This window comes from Dendrobium catenatum, unplaced genomic scaffold (genome assembly GCF_001605985.2).
Source record: "Dendrobium catenatum unplaced genomic scaffold, ASM160598v2 fragScaff_scaffold_1608, whole genome shotgun sequence".
Classification (NCBI taxonomy): Eukaryota; Viridiplantae; Streptophyta; class Magnoliopsida; order Asparagales; family Orchidaceae; genus Dendrobium; species Dendrobium catenatum.
Genome location: NW_021320070.1, coordinates 245,771 through 253,561, shown reverse-complemented (window position 1 = coordinate 253,561; position 7,791 = coordinate 245,771).

Genomic DNA, 7,791 nt, shown 5'->3' with positions numbered 1-7,791 from the left:
CTACTTTTCTCATAGAAATTCCATTTCTTAAAAATATATACAAATTTCACTTTTAAAACAATCTCTTTTCGTCTTCTAAAAATCATACAACCAATTTTTTTTATTTTTTATTTTTTTTATTTTTTATTTTTTAAAGCACATGCTTGATTACATGATTTATTTAACAAAATCACACATTCAAACTTCATTTAATTCAAACACGTTTACACTATTCTTAATATTCTGACATATACTTGTCTCACACAATACTCTTTATATACTTCTCTTTTCAATGCAAATAAAAAAACATCCAACAAATTATTTTTCAACATATACTACTCTCTCCGGCATATACATTTTTTTTTTAATCCAGAATATTAATCTCCCAAACATAAATCAATAGAAAATATTATAACAAACCATCTACGAACACAAGAAACAGAACAGCAATGTATCTCATTACTATCTAAATCCAATTAAATAGGAAAGCATATATTAAATGACAAAATATTTTAAATTTACTAATAGAATTAATATTTAATATGTAGTGCTTCAAACTTACAGGTTTTTAGAAAAATATTTGCTTACTCTCACCTCTAATTATATTAAATTTTCATAAAAGAAAATAATAAGAAAAGTACATAAAGGTAAGAAAAGTCAAAATTGTAATGAATAAATCAATAGTGAATATAAAATTCATCCACACATTTTATTCATACCTTTATTTTTTAATCACAATTTTGCTGTTCTCAAACGACTTCTTCTGGAGTCTATGGGAGGTCGGACAGATTTTGGAGCCGTAGAAGGCAAGGTGGTCGGAGCTGATTTCTCACGCGAGAGAGGGTTCTCGTCTGGGCTTCTTCCGAACTGAGAGAGGATCGAGTGTACGAGAGAGACGATCGAGGGAGGGAACTCGTTTTATCTGTTCTAATAAGAGGGAGACGAGCGAACTTATGCCAATGAGAGCCTGGGAGTTTTTTTTTTTTTTTGCACTAGATGTTCCGTTTTTGTCAATCTAGAGAGTGACAGAGAGGAGTGGGTGAGTGGGTTCGCGAATAGAGATGAAGTTCCGAACTGGGTGTTCGGTTTTTTGTACACGAATCAGGAGTAATGGGAGAAGGAATTCGGTCTATCAGTGCGAATCAGAGAGGGAGCGGGAGGGCAGTTTTGCGAACTGCAATGCATGGGGAGTTGGGATTTTTCGAATTGCTTGTTAACTGCTGGGATCTTCGGTTCGTTCCAATAGGGAGGAGATCGGTTGAAGCTTCTTACTCGAGAGAGGAGGCTGATCGTGTTGAGTGCAATTCGTGAACTAAGGGGGAGAGGTCGTGGGGGATGAGGAGTTTGGACAGGATTTTAAACTCTTATTTAATTAGTTTAAGGTGTTAAGATTATTTTGTTTAGGTTATTAATTAAAGATGTGATTTAACAGTAAATTTATTCCATAAAGTTAAACTTAAAGTAGTGGGTTTGAGACGAGTTGATTTGGTTTTAATAGGTTCGAGACGAGTTGAGTTTGAAATTGAATTAAGAAGTTGAGTCGATTTGAGTTCAGTTTGGAGTCGAATTAAAATTAGATTGAATTGCTTGATTTTAATTAAGTCGGGGCGAAACAACTTGGGCAAGTCGAACTCGTGTCGATCTAAATAAATTAGGTCCGATTAATGTCAATTTTAACGAATTTAATTTTCATTATCTTTAAATGGTTTAATTTGATTTGAGTCGAGTCAGCGCTACATCAGTGGGCATCCACCTAAGAGAAATCCTATGGGTGCAACATCTACACTAGGTTAGGAAGACCTAGGTGCTAGAGATGAATTCGGGGAAATTGACCTCGAAAAATGAGGTCAACATATAGCATATTCTTCTCTTGGAAATATTAGAATTTGGTAAAGCATGAAAATCCATTTCTTCCTATTTATATTATTTTTGTTATTACTTTAACTATAGCCTTGCAGCTAACTCGTAATCCTTTACTAGAAGACTAGAATGTTCATCACCATTTGGGTTTTCAAAAATATGGCATCCCCCACCACTAGATTGGCTTGAAATCAATATTAAGGTATCTATGATGAAGTGAACTCTTATAAGAATTGGAGGAGAAATTGAATATCATAAATGATGGTTTATTCATGATTTTGGTAAATAATAAAATCATTGGGATATATATGAATTAGAATTGAATGATATTTCGATGATTAAAGATTATCTTCAAATGTTGATGTTTGAATGCAAAGGTGTAATTATTGAAGTTGACAACATCAACATTATCAAAATGATTCAAGATTATATGAATACTTCAAAATAGCTTAAAGACGGATATTGGATTAAAGATCTTATTTTTTACATAGGATCACTAATTTAATTGTTCACCATACTTCTAGAGTTTGTAATAAAGTAACTGATTTTTCTGCCACTTATGCTTTATATGGTAGCTACATTTGGGGAAGTTTTACTCCTATTAACATCCCTTCTTCTTCATTTATTTTCTTAAAGAAGGAATGTAAGTGTTGTTCTTCTTATAGTAGTTTGTAATAGTCTTCCTTCATCAATGCAATTCGCAGTAAAAAAAAAAAGAATACCTTATGCTCTAATTTTATAAGAAGGTGGCAAGTTTTCCAAAGTTTAACCTATAGGGAGACATTCTAATAGAGGTTTTAAAAGCAGTTCTATAGGCCCATAATGCATCATCTAGTTTAATGTCATAGTCTTTCATTTTAGAACTAACAATTTTTCTAAAATTCTTTTAACCTTTCTAATATTTTAACTTGGTCACTAATTTGAGAATGATAAGTTATTGAAACCTTATGATGTATACTATATTTAACTAGTGTCATTTATACTCTCTTGTTATATAAATGACTTTCTCATCAATGATTAATACTTTAGGCATTCTAAATTTACAAAAAAAAAAAATTCTTAAGAATTTAAGCACAATCTGAACATTTGTTCAAAGGGTTGCCACTCCTTTAATCCATTTTGAAACACAGTCAACATCAATAATAATATACAAGAATCCATGAGATTACAAAAATTCTCCCATAAAATCTAATACCTAAAAATTAATTAACTCAATTTCTAAAATATAATTTAAGGTCATTTCATTTATCTTAGAAATATTACCTACTCATTGACATTGATCACACTTTTTAACATAATCATGAATATCTTTAAATATTGTAGGCCGATAAATTCCTAATTAGATAATCTTAAAAGCAATCTAAATCCTCCAAAATGCCCTCCATAATCAGTTATGACATTCCCTAATTTTAAGTTCTACTTCTTCTTCAGGGACACATCTTCTAAAGATTTGGTCATTAAAAGCTTTGATTAAATATGGTTTATTCCCAAAATAATATTTGGCATCATAATTTTTTTTATATAATTATAAGATAAATTGGATGGAAGTACAAAACTAATAATAAAATTGATAATATCAGTATACCATGATAATCTTCTTAGACGCAAAGCAAACAATTTCCCATCAAGAAAAAAACTCTAAAATTTCAAAGTTATTAGACGCATGCTCTTTAATTATAGGTTTTGAAAGGTGATCAATAATTTAATTTTTAGTTCCTTTTCTATATAAAATTTTTACATCAAGTTCTAGTAACAAAAGAATCTAGCTCACTAATCTTGGTTTGGAGTATTTAGTATTGAACCAGCACTTCAGTATTCCAATTACCAACACTACAGCATATAAAATGCCTCGGTCTAGATAATGGAAGTACATCACCATAACATCAAAAAAAAATTATAAAAAATTAAGTTCCCAGGTGGAGCTAACGTCTGCTCCATATTTCTTCATAGCACTGTAAGATTTGAAATCTGCATTGCAACACCCATGTCTTAAGAATTTAAGCTCCAATAATATACCTAGTAAGTGCAGCACGGTAGCAGAGCATGCCCAACAGTGTTGATGTTATAATTCATCTGATAATGTCATAGTGCCTCCATGTGAAGTACCATGGTGCATGAGGCCATTTTTTTACCTACTTTAAATAGTATTTCAATTCTTTTATTTAGTGGTTCTATCATTTTTCATAGAGTTCCATAATTTTTTGTGTAGATCCTCTATGCCCCCTCAAGTAAAGTCTAAGGGAGGCTAAAGAAGTGTAAGATACTTTAATTGGAGATATTAATTTGTCTCGTGTAAGTAATTCTACCATTGGAGGGGTAAGGAGTATGTAGAAGTTCATTTGAATTATCCTAGTGAATTTTTTTCTAATAATTTTACCTTTTATTTTTATGATTAAAATGAAGATGTGTTTGGTTTCTATTTTATTTATGTCTGAAACTTTTTTTTGGATTTAGGCTAATGATGTGAACATAATGTAAGTACTAATATATAAAATTTTGCCTTAAATGAATTATGAATAATTTCAATATTTAACATTCTTAATTTAATTCATATAAGGGCCATATGTGTAGTTAATATCTTGTGTAATATATTACCGTAATGGAGGAATAATGGAATAAATAGGAGTATTGAAATGAAATGTTGGCATACCAATATAGAATGTTTAATCTTCTAGGTTCTATGGATATATTAGAATAGTAGGATGTCCATAAACATCCTTTTTAACCTTTATAAACTTCATAGAGATCTAAAGAAGAATATGCCCTTATTCACATTAGCAATTAAAAGTCTCATTAGGAAAACTTCATTATTTTATAGGCAATAGTCTAAAATATATTTTATATATTGGTATCTCATCATCTTTTGCATTCTTTATATTTAGTACAAACCCAAAACTCTTAATTTTCATTTAGCAGGATAAACCTTTCATCTATAGTAGACAATACTAACTTGATTGTAATCTAGTAAAGCACTTCATTATGAGATAGATATTCTCTCAATCACTTTCATGTATACTTGTATATAAAGTGGGAAATTGATATCAAAAAAACCTAAGCCTTAATTGACCCAAAGTATATTCTATTTCATGCATGTATGTAGCTATTCATGCCCATGCCCGCATTAGATTCATGATCATACAATATGATCTATAATAAATATAGGTCTAATTTGATTCATTATTCCCTGAACTTAATTTATGAAAAATTAATTTCATATCATATAGTACAAATAGGTTCCTACAGTATAAACATTTCAATTTTTTAATTTTAAATTTTCCTATTTTAAGCAAGTTGGATTCAATAGTATCTAAAAATATCCAATTGCTCAGTACAAAGTCCTATTCATAAAGTATAATTAGTAATAACACAGATTTATTTCTCTTAATTGAATTAATTTTTTAATTAATTTATGTTTGAACTAATCATACAGTAAGAATAATAAAAAAATTAAAATATTAATTTTTTATTCCCCCTTATATGTGTGCACATGATTGTTAAGATAACATATACCATATTATAGATTTTGGATCAAGAAAAAAAAAAAAATTAAGACTCTTTTAAAACATGTTTAACATATATAATGCTTTCTTGAGCTCTGGTTCCTTAAGAATGCTTTGTGTATGTTAAACCAAAATTAATCAAGTCTTCCCAATAGAACTTTAACATACCCTAAAGACACAAAATTAGTTGTGCCCTTTTTATCCACTAGCTAGCTTTGGGTTCACAAAAATAGGCAAAAACCAAGTTTGTTAAGCTTAGTTTAGTTAAAACTGAAAGTTCATTAGGGATGTTAAGCCCTATAGAACTGGTCCAAGGCTAACCAAGAGGGGGGGGGGGGGGGGGGGGGGGGTGAATTAGTATTTAAAAAATCTTTAGGCAAAGCACGAGTACAAACCAAATCACCACAAAAAATGCGGAATAAAATAAATGCGGAAGCAGTATAAACAAGAACACAAGGGTTTATAGTGGTTCGGTCAACTTGACCTACGTCCACTCCCCGGAGGCTCCCTCCGAGTATTGCACTACAATCGTGACTCTCCTTTCGCCCCCACACCTAGGCGAAGAAGCCTTTACAAGCACCTCTTTTCCCCACACCCGGCAAGGCAGAGAACCTTCCTCCTTTTGCTTCCTCCTGAAGCAGGCAGAGAACCTCGATCGCTTGCTGGAACTTACCTCTCCCAACCCTTCCAATGACAAGAGACTCAAAGAAGAAGAAGTGGAATAATGCTTGGAGCAACCCTTGTGAATTATCTCACAAGCTCCCCCTCACAAGATCCTCTCTCCCTCCCTCTCTCTCTCTCCTTTAGGTTTTCTCAGGTCAAGACAGCAGCCAAGGATGTTCAAAAATGTTGAATAAGAGCTCTTAAATAGAAGAGCTTCAAAGGAGCTCATTAATTACAAGTTGCCGACTATATCATCCAGGACGATACGGACATCGTCCTGGCCGATTAGTACAAATCCCATGAGATCGACCAGGGCATCGCTCTGAATGCAAACTGGACGATTAAAAATTGGCTTGATTATCCAGGACGATCGCACGATCGTCCAGGCTGATCAATTCAAATCAGAGGAAAATCGTCCAGAGCATCGCCCTGAATTTGTGTTGGCCGATATTTATCGTCCAGAAGTAACTAAGGTTTTTGAATAGATCGTCCTGGATGATCCTGCGATCATCCAGGACAATGTGATCGTATCAATCATCCTTAATTACTTCCTTGATTTATCTGATTAATTAAGGCATAATTGTGAATATCGTTCAGGCCGATCCAAGATTATCCTGGCCGATTGTCAAAAATACAGAATACCTTAATTGTTTATGGCGATAATTTCTTTTTATTTTGATCCTATCGTCCTGGCCGATACACATATCGTCTAGGCCAATTTGCTAATGACGGTTGCCTTAATTATGAACCACTGATTAGATTTTCTATTTTAAGCTCGATCGTCCAGGACGATATAAATATCGTCTTGGCCGATTGGAGTAAAAACAAAAATTCTAAGTCTCTCAAGTGTGTGTGTGTATGGTTACTTTGCATTAGTCACACCAACGATTACAATTGACTCAAGAGGGGAAAGATAAAATTAAAGACTGACTCAACCCTATCTACCCCATCTTGAGCTCACTCTATTTTTCCGTCCGATCTTTGATTCCTGAAAAGTTAGTAGTAAAAGGCAGTCCAAGTCAAGTAAGAGTGTTTTCCAATCATCAAAACATAGTTCATAGACCTGAATTTGCAACAATCTCTCTCTTTTTTATGATGGCAAAACACTATGACAAAAATTAAAAAAATAGCAGTGTAACATACGGAATTGAAAGTGCAAGAAACATTCTAAAACTACTCTCCCTTTTGACATCTCAGAAAGGAGGGAACCAAGCACAAAAGCAAACCACAAGACCCCCTTTTTTATTATTATTATTTTTTATTTTTTTATCAAGGCATGAAGATGATGTAGTATTCCATGTGATTGATTTTAAAAATTTGTGAGTTAATGAATTAACAGCATCAATAATCCAAAGAACAGTAGAATATCTGATCATGATTACCCTTAGCTCGGACTTTCTCTTAGGGTATAATCATCTTTTGAAATCAATGACCTACCTCAAAGAATCAATTCATCACTTGGTTTAAGAAAATATCTTATAAAATAATGAATCAAAGTAAATTTGTCATAATCTCAAACCAATCGAAATCAAGCCTTTGACACATGAAAACTTCTAAGTTTTTAAAAGATTTGAAAAGAGGGAGAAGCTTGCTTTTTAGTGGGCTCATTTTATGCCTCTTGTCAATTGATTGGTGCTTGTGCATGAAAGTTCGTTAGGGATGTTAAGCCCTTATGAACTTAGTCCCAAGCTAACCAAGAGGAGGGGTGAATTGGTATTTTAAAAATTTCTTTTCACAAAGATGAAAATCACATGAACCAAAATCGCACCACAAAAATAACGACTAACAG